Raw genomic sequence first — 14,458 nt, 5'->3', positions numbered from 1 at the left:
CTTTGACTGATTCACGAGAGTTAGATAGCGGCATAGCGCTCTGAAATGTTTGCCGGCAGAATATTCATGAGTTAGGAGTGGCAGAATGAGGAAAGTTCCCGAGAAAGCTGTAACACTTACTAGTAAAAAAGAACTCAAGAACATATGTAGGTGTGTTATAGTCACCCACTCAATTTGCCCTCTGCACATTTATACATTATTACTGTTTGAGTCATTCCTGGATTATTCTACTTGACTATGTATGTAGATATGCATTAGGGCATTATGGTAACAAAAAAAAGCTGTTTCTGTGGAGATGTGTTCTTTTATCTGGTAACATATATAAATACATACACATATATTCCCCTTTGACATTTGATTTTATTATCTACCTTCAAATTATAAAATTGTGGTCGGCCACAAATGACATCTATTCAAATTTAAAGTTGACATATAAAATGTGCTTCAATTTTATACCATAATAGTGAACAAACTACTCAATTTGCACCTAAAAGTAGATTTGCTACAGGAAAAAAGTCAGACAACAAAGCTTTGCTTAATCATTAAAACTTCAGCTGCCAGTGACCTTTGGGAAGGATCCATATCTCTGTTCCTGGAAGAAATGATGTGAATGGCAAGCAGTTGTGTCCTTTGTGTTTTGGGAAGATATTGAGTGTTTGAAGTGTTAACCCTGACACTACGCCTTTGGGGCGAGCAGGCGAAGGAAACATGTCACACAATAGGATGGGACTTGGATCTTTGCTTCCCCTATCCTGACCTCTGACCGTTATTGGTTTTAAGGGTTGCTGCAACCCCAGCTCCTTAGGGGCAGTGTCGGCCTCTATCATATCAACCCAATATGTAGAAATAGTACCACTACTAGCTAATAATTTGTACTTTATGTAAAATAGTCTCACTGCCATTTTAATTATTTCTTTTTGTTTAAATGTATCATAAATTCAATATGTTGGTGTGATGTTATAAAGGATGTTATGTTACCATTGCAACTGCTGTTAACAAATTTCTGAACAGCGGTATAATGATTTTTTCAACCCAGTAGGACTGCAAAATTATAATTTCGATCCTCGCTTCAAGGTTTTTTTCATTCAGCCTGTTTATAATATCCTCATTGTGGCTTCAAAAGTCTTGGCTGTCTATTAGGTATTTGCTGTCATGGAAATGACCTTTGTTAATGAATCTTTGAATTTTGGTTGACAATGTTTTTGTGTGATCTCTGCATGTTATATGCCTCCAGTAGCTTCGCTGACATAATCCGCTGGGGCCACACATAAAACAGTGTGCCATCTGCACCTGGAGCATGGCTATCAGCTCTTTTTTTTCCCCCTCACACTGCTTTTGCTTGAGCCTTCTCCTGCCTGTGTGTAGCCTGACCCTGCTCTTCCCGTTCCAGGCTACAGAAGCCAAACCAAAGGCAGCTTTCAAGGGGGACTGTCTGCTCAAATCAAGTCAGAGGCCTTTTTAGAATTGGTTCAGAGATCATAGCAAGTAGAAGTCAGGGAAGAGGATGACCCTCTCCTCGAGGCTTGATCGGATCTTGGCCCAGTCAAACCCAGCAGGGCTCAGTCTCTGGACAGCTTCGTCTCTGCAGGCTTTGACTCTGTGATAGTGCGAATGAAAGAGGGCACCAAGAGAGCAGCAGTTCTGATGTGTCAGGCTCAATGTCCTGGCAGTCTCGCAGAGCAAAGTGGGCAAAGCAAAGGACACAGCCAGCAGGCACGGGGCCAGAAGAAGACCCCTATATTGTGTGACATGTCATCTAATGGCTGTCTTCCTCTTTTAAATCCATGCATCTGAGATAAGTTGGGGCCAGTGACAAAGGTCACGATGTACAAGACAAATAAGCAAATGTAAGAAGGCTCTTTAATGACCCAAATAAACATATTGTTAACATTTTATAGTCAAATATTAACAGTAAAATACCACATTGTTAACAGATAGAAAAATTATTACTTCCCCTTATTAGTATCCATTAGCATCTGTTGATTTTTCATAGACATGTCTTATCTCAATCAGTAATTCAAATTATGTTTTTCCCCTTTTTACACTCCAAATAATGCCTGGTGTTCAGCAACATCTTTTTGGGATGAAAAAGTAAATTCTGAGATTTTGTCCTGCAGTCACTCACTTGGTTTATTGTTGAACAACAATGTCAGATGTCAGAAAACGTTTGAATTCTGCTCACTGTAAACATGGCTACACATTGGGATGGAGAGAGCTAGTTGTGTCTTGTTGACACAGGATTATTCACCCTGTGTTTCTGACCCTTCTCTACTTGACTTGGGCTCCCCTCACTCCCACCTCCACAGATCTCAGCATTCATTAAGATTACGTATTTACTTTAAGCCTGCCGCCTCTTTGCATAATGGCAAGCAGGTTCCCTGGCCGGCACAGTGTGTTTCAAGTGCTTGGTGAGGATACGACTGAATTTTAAACACGATGTGTCTTGCTTCGAAGTTGACCTTGCACAAAAAGCCCAGTGATCTCATTCTTCGCTTCAGTTGAAAGCTGCTGATTCTCTCTGTTACAGTGTTGCTCCTGTAAGAAAGGAACTCTGTATGGCCCGCATATCACTGCAGGCCACTTCTGCATACTCCCTCCACTTTCTCTTTTCAGCAAAATGGGAGGGCAGGGAAAATGGCATAATTCATAATTCTTTGATATGGAAATCTAGGTTAATTTCGCTCTCCAAAGGGAGTAATTTACCAACAGAGAATAATGTCCAGCTAAATGCAGGAAAGGAGATCAGCCATTTTCAACTTCAGCAGGGAAAAACTTATCTGAAGTTATTATTGTACAAAGATGAAAAACACGATAAAACTATCATTTACATTTGGAGCCTGATGATCATGTATCTCGCAGTATATAGTGTTAGATGTCATGGTTCCTTGTGTCAACCACAGTCATTTCCCACAAGGCGATGGCAGTAAGAGGATACCCAGCTCCCACTAGATGTAACTTTATCTCAGACTTACTTAAGGTCAGTGAACTCACAGGTCAGCAGAGGTCACAGAGGAAACCCCTATACACTGAGTACACATGATTCTGTCCAAATGGATTACATTAAATAGTCTTGAGCTTCAGCATAGCTTTCAGCAGCTTGACTTATCTGTGAGAACACAAAGGAAATACAGCCTATGAGGCAAAACTTTGTAACATTTTTTAACTTTTTCAGAATATCCTTCCTGGCAACCTGTCCAGGGTCCACCACACCCCTATATACCTAACGCTAAGGAAATTGTATGCATGTATGGATTGAATATCCTTAATAAAAGTTATTTTTTTATGTTGGTGTTGTAAAGCTACAGTAGCCAAAGCCCCAGTAATAAGGAAAAGACTTTTATGAAGTGCTCTTCGAGCTAATATCATCATGCTGGTACCATTTCATCCATAGCTTTATGTGACTGAAAGCATTTATTATACTGACACCAAACAGTTACTTTGATACTGTGCCTGTCAGTCAGAGGCATTGCCAAGCTGTCCAATGCGACTTGGGGTTATGAAGGTTAATACTGGCTAGTACTCAAAATTCAAATCATGACAGGATGGGTTCATTGATGAAGGACTGATAGTTGACCCCATATTTCACTTGTCACTGTGTCCACTAAAGATTTCTCGGACAAGGTTTGTATGAAGAGGCTTGCAGCTTAACCCTCAGTTGTCTTCGTTTTCCCTCACTCGCCTCAGCTGATGACTCTGTTACTTATCGTGACTCACTGTCAAATCTGATTAAAACTGGATTTCCTTTACAGTGCTGCAAAACTCAGGGATTTAAGACGTATGTAAGTGTACGTCTGTGTGCTGAAAACAAAGGCACTGATTTCACAAATCCGATATTATAGACAATATAATCCCGCAGTTTTTAACACAGTAATGAAGCAAATACTGAAAATCAAGACAAGCAATTAGAGCTGGTAAAAGGTTCATTAATCTAACCAAACCTTTGTCTGTTGTTTAAATATCTTTTTTATTACATAATAGCAAAGAGGATTATGAGTAATTTTGAAGAATTGTGAATCTATTCTTTACTTGATGGCAATAAGTATCATTACTTTCCATAAGATTATCCAAGTATAAGATTGTTTAACTGTTTGGTTAATCATGACATTTATAAATTCATAGTTTTATTGGGTCCTCACAGCATGTCTAACCAGTAAATTATCAACAATGTTACACCATTTGTTTAGGCCATTCACAGTTCTAAACCAGTCTATGTTATCATCTAGTGCTACTTTTCCCCAATACTCAACTGAGTCTTAACAGTCATTGTTTTGTTTTAACAGCCAATCCATTTGGACAGAATAATGCGTACTCAGTGTATAGGAGTCTTTGCATTATTTCGTACAGCACGACTCAGCACAGAGTGCCAGACTCTCTTTGTAGGGCAGCTAAGTTCATTTTGTGTCATGAGGGTTGAGCTATAAAGACGCAATAGGCTAGTGGGGTGTTGTTGAGCCACTGTTTCCTTTTATATGCCTGAAACAATATGGTAGCCTAAATCATAAACAAAGGGGTGTGCTTTCAACTTGACATGAACATATCACCGCACAATTAGTGTACAATATTATCAATCTGACTGCTAAATGCAATAAGCTAATGAATTTTCTAATCTCTGGCAAAGTCGGTGCTACTATAACTATCCCGCATTGCTTCATTACGTGTTATTACAAATGTACAGCTCAGCAGGTTGTATATATAAACTGTATTCCCTGAGAATGTGTATTGCTCTTGTCTATCGCACAAATTTCCCCGCCGTGGGATCAATAAAGTCTTGTCTTATCTTTTCTTATAATTGTAGTGATCAAGGTTTAAAGAAAGCCACTTTGTTATACTGAGACACTAAACAGTTCTGGTTTTAAGCTAACCAATACCTTACTAAACCATCAATCACACTTCAAGGTAAATGCCTTTGCTCTGGAGCAGGTTGTGTTAAGAGAACGTAGCAAATGGAATATTTTCACAAATTCTTTTATACTGACAGTTTGATCGAATGGCAAAATATAATCTTAACTGAGGGAGTATGTTTTTTAATTGCAAACCTGTGTACACTGATACACTAGCAGTTAAGTTACCAACAAATGGTATGTCTGGTGTCTCCACCAGACATACCATTTGTTGGTACAAATTTGCATACATTCATCTGGTGATGAATGTACAGAATCTACAGAACATCCACAAAGCTTGATAAAATACTTTACTGTCAAATCTGTTTATGGTAAATGGTCTGGTATTCTACTCTACTTGAGGGCTCAAAGCACTCCATACAACATGTCTCATTCATACAAGCACTTTTTTTGGCTGCTTCTAAGTTTTCTATCTAATTTTCAAACTCTGATAAACACATCCAGGTTCAGTATCTTGCCCAAGGATACTTTTGCATACAGGTTGGAACAGCTAGGGATTTGACCACCAACCTTCCAATTGGTAGATGAAGTGGTAGAGAATGTACACTACTGGCACTGTATAACACAAAAAACTAAGTAGCCTGTTGTAGCATATTTGATAGAGATTATTTAATAAGTAGAGTTCATTTTACTTTGATTTAGATAAAAGCCGGTGTGATTTCCACAACTTTTTCATTACAGGACCATATCAGGTTCGAATGTTCTTCTTGAATATCACATTTAAACGCCACGAGTTTAAAGTTCACAAGTTTAAGCATTTCACTGAGTTTGACTGAAGAAAGCAGCACCCATTCAGTCCATGTTGTGTGGAAGATGAGTCAAATGAATGGTTTAATAGGAGTATACACAGAGTTTGAGGAAGAAGCCATAGGTTAACAGTAGAAAGTTGATAATCACTGTTTTGATGCCCAATATCTCTGACTTTAAATTTCTGGGTTTTAGGTTTTGTCAAAACAGCTAAGACACAGAAAACCCAGCTATCTAGTACACCCTTCAGATGTTGAACATACTGAAGCCTTTTACCACCTAATTGCTAAATACATATTTTCCACAGGATAGTGGACTCCAGGCACAAAATAAAAAGGACAGTCTAATTTGTGGTTAGACAAACAGCTAGAAAATGAAAAGTAATGTTGCAAACAGAAGCTGTTAATAAAACAAGCTTACCAAATCAATAACACTTGTGATATAGCAGGGTCCATTTCAGTACTGAAAGAGCACATACTAAGTGTTTCAAACTGATGTATTTGAAAACATCTGTATTTGAAACTACCAAACTTAAAGCTGGTGGTATAATGTCTTTTGTTTTGTAATGACCTATAGAGTGACACACTTTTAGGCTACAATACGCGTGTTACCTTTTTTACTGTCAAATGCCATAAAGCCATATGGTTTTATAAGAGTAACTTCATCTGGCCACTGCTTTTCAGAAGTCTTGCCTTGGAGTGTGCTCTTTCAGAATTTCAGCTGGAGGGCATATTGGTGAAACCTTGTGGTGATGAGGGCAATATATCAGTCAGAAGCATTTTAAGTCATTGCGTTGCTGAACACAAGGAATGACTTACATTAACTGCAGTTCAACAGTCATAGAGTCAAAGGACAAAAGGTAAAAAACAGGGTATAATCTGAAAAGGTCAAGTCAATCAAGCTTAATCTGATACACAGAAAGTCCATATGTACAACTGTCATTTTTACTTCAACTCCAGGGAAGTTGAAATAAGCAATATGAGGCAGTATTTAGTTGTTTAAAGTCTTTAAAACCTTAAATTTTACTCCTTAAATGTTGTTTAGAAAATAATGTTGTGTTTTACTTTGTAATTATTTAATATCTGAAAAATATTGAGTAATACAGGCTTGATATGAAAAACTGCATTATGTATCAAGAAGTGTTTCTCACATTTGGACCAAATTTATGGCTTCTTCTTCTCCTTTTTGAAAAACTAAAATAATAATGCAACCCCAGCTAAATTACCAGCTGCATATAGAGACCAGAATCCATCACAGTGAATTTTTGTAATTTTAAGCAAAACCCTTTTCCTTTACCAGGGCCTACTGGAGCAGTCAGGATGCCCCCGTTAGGTCTCCCTCCTGCCTAGACCCAGCGTATCTGCACCGTACAGCCATTAACCACCATTACCGGGCAGGGCCATTTCATGGTCAAAGAGCATTTTAGTGTTTGCTCTCCCTGGGGCAACAAAGTCATCCAAGTGAGTTTCAGCCCTGCTTGGCTACATATGCTATGTTTTACATCTACTCTCTTTTTAAGCTTATTTTTTATTAATTTCGCCCCGTTATGCACTTTGACTCTGTGAGTGTGACTTAGAATGAACTGTGGATTTTGCAGAAAATAATAATTGTGTTGGACATACTTGCATCATCCATTAATTAATGAGACCTGACTTACAGTAGAAAAAAAAATCCTTAAATGATCTTTAAACCCCAACACCAAAGAAAGAAAACCTTCACTGTACAGTATAGCTCCGTGCTCACAGACATTATGTAATGGATGAGTGTGTTGCAGTGCTCCAAAATAACATCAACCAGCATCCATTGATCCATTATTAACTATAGTTTTATGATTATTGGCTGAAACCGCTAATTGGCTGAAACCACTAATGGGGCTCTACAGACTTACTCCTCTTTGCATCACACCATATTAAAATTGTCAGGCTCTCACTGTCAGATGAACCTTTTCAACCCTGTTCGACTTTTTATCCACTATGTATTCAGCAATGGGTGGAGTGGTGGCTCATTAGAGGGCTGTGATTGCTGAGTTAGAAAGTTACAAAGGTTACTCTCCGCAAAACGCCTGACTGAGGGCTGGCTCATTTAAAACAGTAACAAATAGTGTTTTGGACGCCAAAGCCCCATCACACCCCGTCCTTGCTGCTAATATCTCATGCAAAGCATCCAAATTAAATGACGAAATACACAGAAATTGCCCTCCTGGACACCACACAGGAAGTATTTTCACAGACTTGTTGGCAGGACACATGATCTGTCTGAGCTTTTCAAAGTAGTCACAAATAGCAAGAAGGTCCTGAGTTCAATTCCATCACCAGTATTTCTGTGTGGAGTTTGCATGTTCTCCCTGTGCTTGCATGGGTTCTCTCCAGGTACTCTGGCTTCCTCCTATAGTCCAAAGACATACAGTTAGTGGGGTGAGGTTAATTGATGATGCCCATAGGTGTGAATGTGAGTGCAAATGGTTGTCTGTCTCAGTGTGTTAGCCCTGCAACAGACTAGCGACCTGTCCTGGGTGTACCCCACCTAGGACAGCTCCCTGCAACCCTGAATTGGATAAGGAGAGGGGAATAGATGGATGGACAAAATCCAGGTTGTGATTTGGGTTTAATTTGTTAAAGTTAGAGGGACTTCATTATCATGGTTTGAATAACAACTAAATGTTTACAATTGTGGTCACGCTTTAAAATTTGCCAACTATTAGTTAGAAACAAAAGTCTTTATAATGCAGATTTTGTCTATTTTGACACCTGACTAGTGCCTTTTTGTCTATTCATAATTCCTATAAACCAGGCATGCAATTCCCTTTATGTAACTGTCCCCCAGTGCAGCTAAGTTGGTTACAGGGCTCTTTAGACCTCAGTAATTCAGCCAAAGATTTCCCACATGTAGAGCATTTTAAAACATCTAGGGATGAAAAAGAGCACCGGGGGAAGGCATGTCTCAGTTGACCTCATTCTTTACGGAGACAGTGGAGGACTCAGGAGATCTTTATTCCCATGGGCATTTGTCCAAATAACAGAAATTGGTTAGAGAGACAAATATCTTTGACTTCCACCATAGCTAAACCACAGAATGCATACAGAAGATACCTTGGAAAATTACCCTACTCTTATTGAAGTTGTGTCCTGGCAATTTTTAGCCTTATTCAATAATTTTGTAAGTTAACCTGGACTGCTAGCTCAGGTAGCTGTAGCTCAGGCAGTAGAGCAGGTCCCCTACTAATCGGAAGACTGGTAGTAAACTGTAGTTCAATTCCTAGCTGATTAAATCTGCATGACAAATATCCTTGGGCGAGACACTAACCCCACATTGTTCTCTGATGTTGTATAAAGAGGTGCTCAGACAGAATACAAAAGCTCTGTCCATTTACATCCTGTAAAACAGGCAATAAAGAAGGGACTTAGTCAATACTCTATGGGTGTACATTGTTAATTGATTGAGTTGAGTGTTGCAAAAATATTTAAGGTTGGTTTGTTCTGTAAACTGATGGGTGATGTCGTTGAGGCTACATCCATATTTCATGGCATTTACAGCATAAAGTTAAAGCAATTAACAATGAGATGATCTTAGATGATCTGTTAATCTAGTTTGGATACAGCTTGGAGAGTCATGTGATAATCCATATAGGCCCCTCCCCCTAAATGTAGCCCTGTAGAAACAGAGTACCATATTTTATGTGTTTTGTTTTCATTAATGTGTGTATTACACATTTGGATATAAATTATAAGTTATTTGGTAAATTTATTTATTCTTTAAGTTCAATTTTAAAAGTTTTCAATTTCTTGGTTTACACGGCCTACCGGGGTCTGATTGGAGGGAAGGAAACTTGACCCGCCCTCTCCTAGCATGAGGACACACGGCATGGAACACCAGAGAACTAAGAAGCAAGTTCACAAAGTGAAAACAAAGCTGTTGTATCTCTGAAAGTGTTTAAAAATAAAAGCAGAAGTGGCCGAGGCGACAGCCAACACGCTTGATAAAGTTGAACTTTTTGGTAAGTGATTATCGAGTTAGAGTTTAGCTAAGCTAATGTAGCTAACTATAGTGTTGGCATGACAGCCGATGTTACAGTTAAATACATTTTTTTTCCGGTGTGTATGACAAGTTATGTGTACTTACAGCCATATAAGAAATTTGTGAAGGAAATTTAGAGGCAAACAAAAATGTGGCTCTCATTGAAATATGGTCACAGATTGTAATGCCATGACTGTATACAATAAGGGTGTTATTGTTATGCAGGCTGGATTTTTGTCTTTGGATACCTTTTGAATCTCCCTGGAGTTGGGCCCCGGATTTCCTCCTTTGCCTAGGAGGTGGTGAACCCGACCTTCCATCTACCTGAGAAGGAATCCACCTATTCCTTCTGTTCTGTTGGAGAAGTTATCCGTTGTGGTAGGACTAACATAGATCACAAACTGTTGTTGACTAATACCATTGGGTGCAGCCACAAAGAAACAACTGCTCTAAGGTTTGACTAAATACTTTACGCTATCACATTATTATTTTTTTGCATAAATCCTACTGATACCCACTTTGTAGTAGCAGTTTTTGTTTTTATTTGTTGTTTGGAATCACCATTCATTTCTACTGCGGTTTAAGGTTTACACCATATGCCACTGATGGCAATGTTTTATTTCAGCATGCAGTTAATGCCATGTTTTAAGTTATTTATTGTGCTCCGGTATTGCAAAATATAGTGAGTGTTACAATCACTGTCAAAGCCTCCAGCTATTTCCTGGTAATCACACACATTTTGGCACCTACCTCTCAAATCTAAATACTGGTCCACTATTTTGTAGCTTATCTAGACCAACTAGTGGGTCTGATTATGTTACATAAACATAAATCAAATCAAGCTGGCCATTACAGTCCGTGACAGTACAACTCATCCAACTTGCTGAATAGATCTATCCCAACTGGTGGTGGGACTATTTAAAGATATGTACTGAATGGAAATAATGAGTACAAATGCAATTAACATTCGTTCAGTAACAATACTCACCACATTCTACTGTATGTTGCGGTTATGATGAACTATATTGTAAAAGTTTTGTATAGTAAGTTATAATTTACATCCCTGGGAGTCAGAATTGTTGTGCTCTGGATAAACTTGTGTTTGCTTATTTTTAAGGCAGCAATTTATTAATACAAAATAGACCTACAAATATCTTTCTAATGAAAGCTCTCAGTGTATGTTAACTCTACCTTGACAGAACATGACTCCAAATGTTACATTCTAATCTGCTTGAGTGGAGACTCAAACATCTGTATTTCATCAGAAAAGAAGTAATCAAAGTTGACATCAAGCTGGTCCTTAAAGTTTGTTTGCAAGTGCCAGCAATCTGGCTCAACATTGGTATGAGAGTAATGAAACATTTTTATTAAGAAATTATGATATGTAGTTATCTAGAGCAGTGGAACATAGTATGCAGCTGTTGCTGGCAGACCCCACTTAAAAGTGTTATGCACGGACTGTTGCTACCATCTGGCTATTACCCGTGAATATGAGGTTATATAAAATGCAAACATTAAGGTTCAGTCATACCTCAGCAAACTACAAAACCATATTAGACACATTAAAGGCATATTCTGATTTTTGGGACACACATTGGTAGAATGGGGTCAACAAGTTTTCCAGATAATCACAGAGATAAAGCGTATGTGCAGATAAAGTCTTCTTTGCCTCGTGCTTCAAGAGAAACTTGCTGATTGACATTGGCAAAAGACAACAACAGCACCGGGCAATTCGGATGAAAGCGAGAGACACCACCTACTGTCATGTCGTACAGCAGCTCAATAGTCCACCGAGCACTGACAGTCACCACAGCTGTACATTTTACGCTACCTGAAGCCCAATAATTAGCATTGCTTTTTGAGGAAAAAAAAGCCCAAAACAAACAGAACATACACTCCAAGATTTATATAAACAACTATGCACGCACACACACACATTCAACCGCATGTGCACGTCAGGTACGCACGCTCAACACATTCAGTGGAACTCCTGCTTAACTTAATTGTTCTTTTCTGTAAATTGGAGCTATTTGTGTAGTTCGTTTTTGTATTAATTTGTGTCAGTGTTACACTTGTCAGCTTGAAGTTGACAAGAGAGCCATATTCTTGTTGTACAGTAGGAATCCAAACATGCTGGTTCTGCCTCATGCTGCTGGTGGATGACACTCAGGGAGAGATCATCTTGCTCAGTAGGCAGTTTCCTCTCAGTTGAACTAGACAGCTGTTTGTTTCTCAAAACTTGGCTATTTGACATATGTTGTATCCATGTTGTCAAAAATCACTCCACACACAAATTAGTTCCCCCAAATTGCATCTACTCTTGTAATAAGCTGTTTTTTTGGACTTTAATGACTATTTTTAACCACTAAAAGGGTATTTCTATTACTTAGATGTGTTTTATTTCAGTTAGAATTCCTTTGTACATTAAATATATTATAATATTTTAAGCTTTTAACCGGTTTAGAGTATTATATGATCTAGGGGTATTGCTGGAGGAAAAGGTTTTGTGGATTTTGTCCTAGAGGCAGACATAGCAGGACAAATCAGCAGGTCTCAGGACAAACCATCCTGTCACAAGAGATGGAGAGCCTGGCCAACTGTGTTGACTGATTGTTAGCATTAGTGGCTTTGAGTGTGATTAATATGCCTTCCTCTCACATAGCACTCTGGAAAAAGAGAGGTGTAGCTTAAAACTAAAAGTGGAGGCCACATTGCACATTTTTAAAGAAGATAATGCATAACCTGAGTGTGGCCAGCTGTATGTAGCTGGATGGATGGCTCTCAGAGTCCAGGTGCTCTTGCATTAATTCCTCCACCTTGAATCAGAGGGAGGATGTGCTGGCCTAATGAGCTTGTTGTGTGGGATGCTGTGCGTGCTGCTGAGATGCTGTTAGAACACACTGTGCTCCAGCTTAGTGAATTTGAGGCGAGCGTAATTGCTGTGTTGTGAAGGGGATCTTCTTCTTCTGCATCTGAAGCAGCCCCTTAGCACCTGCCTGTTTGCCTGGGCCTCCTGTCTGCCGCGGTCATGGCACTCCCTTCACTTCCGCACACTGGGACTTTGGCACTCACCAGTCAATTTGGCTGTAATTTGAGAAGATTAGGTCCCCGTACAGTTAAGTCAAACATTGCATCACTGCCTCTCTGTTGTGGAGCACAAAAGTTCTTGCTGTGCTCTGCCACTGTTGACAAAAGTACGCGAACACCTGGGCATGTGCACATACAGTTTCCTCAGTGGAAAGGTATGTACTATATAAGCTGGTGTACCACTTGGCTTATGTTGCATATAGATTAATATTTTTTATTTTATTGAAAAGTAGTTTATACAGTACTGATAAAAATTATTATTACAATATAAAAAATTAAACTTCAAACTTTCACAACCACAGGCTCTGACAGAGGAGCTGTAAATTAACCTGAATGGCTCTTACAAAGCCGATTCTTCTACTCGTCGTTTCCATTACCAATAAGGGTATCTAGGGGGAAGTAAAGACATGTTCTGAAAGAGAAGAAAACTTTTACATAAAACTGCAAATCCACATAACAGACAGAAAAAAACAATCTCCTCAATTACACTGTAGCACTGTGTAGCAATGGTGCACAAATAGGGTTTGCCTTAAAGAGTTATTAGAAGAAAAAATTACCTTCAACCTCATTTTCAGCCAGACTCAAGTCAGCAATATTTGGAAAAATGTGGTTTTGGAAACATGGGCTGTGGACAGATTGAACATTTCAATTGAACCCTTGGGCTAGACTCACAAAGTATTCAAAGTATTCAGTTGCTCAGTAAAAAGTAAGGAAATATCAAATCACAATAAAACTTAAGTTGATGTTGATAAAATATAGAATAAAACCAATTTATACGTGTATATGAAGAATAACTTATTGTTTATGCATTTTTGCAGATTTTTCCCACGAATAACTAAACCTTTGAATACTGAGGCTAAAATTGCCAGTGAAGCCATGTTTACAACAAGCTTTATCAGATGCCCACATTCATGTCTGCCTGTTTCTAAGTTGTTGTTTTTTCTTTTGCAGTAAGTATGACACTGCTTAGAATACTAAAGCAAAAATATACGTCAAGTCCAGTCAGTCGCTCATTGAGTTGTAGACATGACATGATAAAATGCCACCTTCAGTTTTCCATTTTTGTACATGTGTGAAGGCCATAAGAAGGCTAAGCTATTAACCACGCTGCTCATTCAACATCTGCACGAGGTTCATCTGTGCAGCAGAGAGCCGTGGCTCAGGCACTCCCTCTGTGCCCCTATGGAAAAAGAGGCCTGCCAGAATGAGGAATGATGGCTAAGGCCCTGATTATTAGGATTAATTGTCTCTTAGTCATGCAGTGGAGCAGGAATGCCAGGGTAAAAGCAAGGTGGAAATAAAGAGGGCCAGCCAGCAGTCGTCATGTTTTCTTTACAAGCACCTTTCACATAACAGTTCCTCTCAGGTACTTCACTCTATCAACACCATTTAGACTGGTGATAAGCATGAAGTCATAATAAAATACGAAATGCTTTTGAATGGAAGTTATTCTACTTATCCTCTGTGCTGAAAAACTTGTTTTAAATAAAGCATTGCCCTGGTAATAATACTGGTGCTGTGTAGCCTATGAAAACACACCTGCCAGGTTAAAGGTTTCTTACACAATCTGCTTCGTATTCATTTTGGCCCTAGAAATCTCAAGTATTGATCTTTGACATACTCACTCTCTGTTAGCTTGTTTATAGATTTTACCAGGAAAAAAAAAATAAACACATTTCATTATTTTTTTATTTTCATTTTTTGCCAAA

At 38.7% G+C, this 14,458-nt stretch overlaps 1 long non-coding RNA gene across 1 annotated transcript in view; it reads left to right on the top strand.

Annotated features, from left to right (window-relative positions):
• Window positions 1-9,340: 9,340 nt before the first annotated feature.
• Window positions 9,341-14,458, top strand: part of LOC147324641 (uncharacterized) — a 49,852-nt gene continuing 44,734 nt past the window's right edge. Inside the window, exons 1-2 of the long non-coding RNA XR_015130542.1 lie at window positions 9,341-9,642; window positions 9,888-10,116. This is a non-coding gene — a long non-coding RNA (uncharacterized LOC147324641). The remainder of the gene's footprint in view (window positions 9,643-9,887; window positions 10,117-14,458) is intronic.

Source organism: Aulonocara sp. 'chitande type north' Nkhata Bay, linkage group LG7 (genome assembly GCF_057382095.1).
Source record: "Aulonocara sp. 'chitande type north' Nkhata Bay isolate Kocher_YH1m ecotype deep benthic linkage group LG7, A_spYH_male_GT1.1, whole genome shotgun sequence".
In the NCBI taxonomy this organism is placed as follows: Eukaryota; Metazoa; Chordata; class Actinopteri; order Cichliformes; family Cichlidae; genus Aulonocara; species Aulonocara sp. 'chitande type north' Nkhata Bay.
The sequence above is the reverse complement of the archived record's forward strand: the minus strand, read 5'-3'. Positions and strand labels throughout refer to the sequence as shown.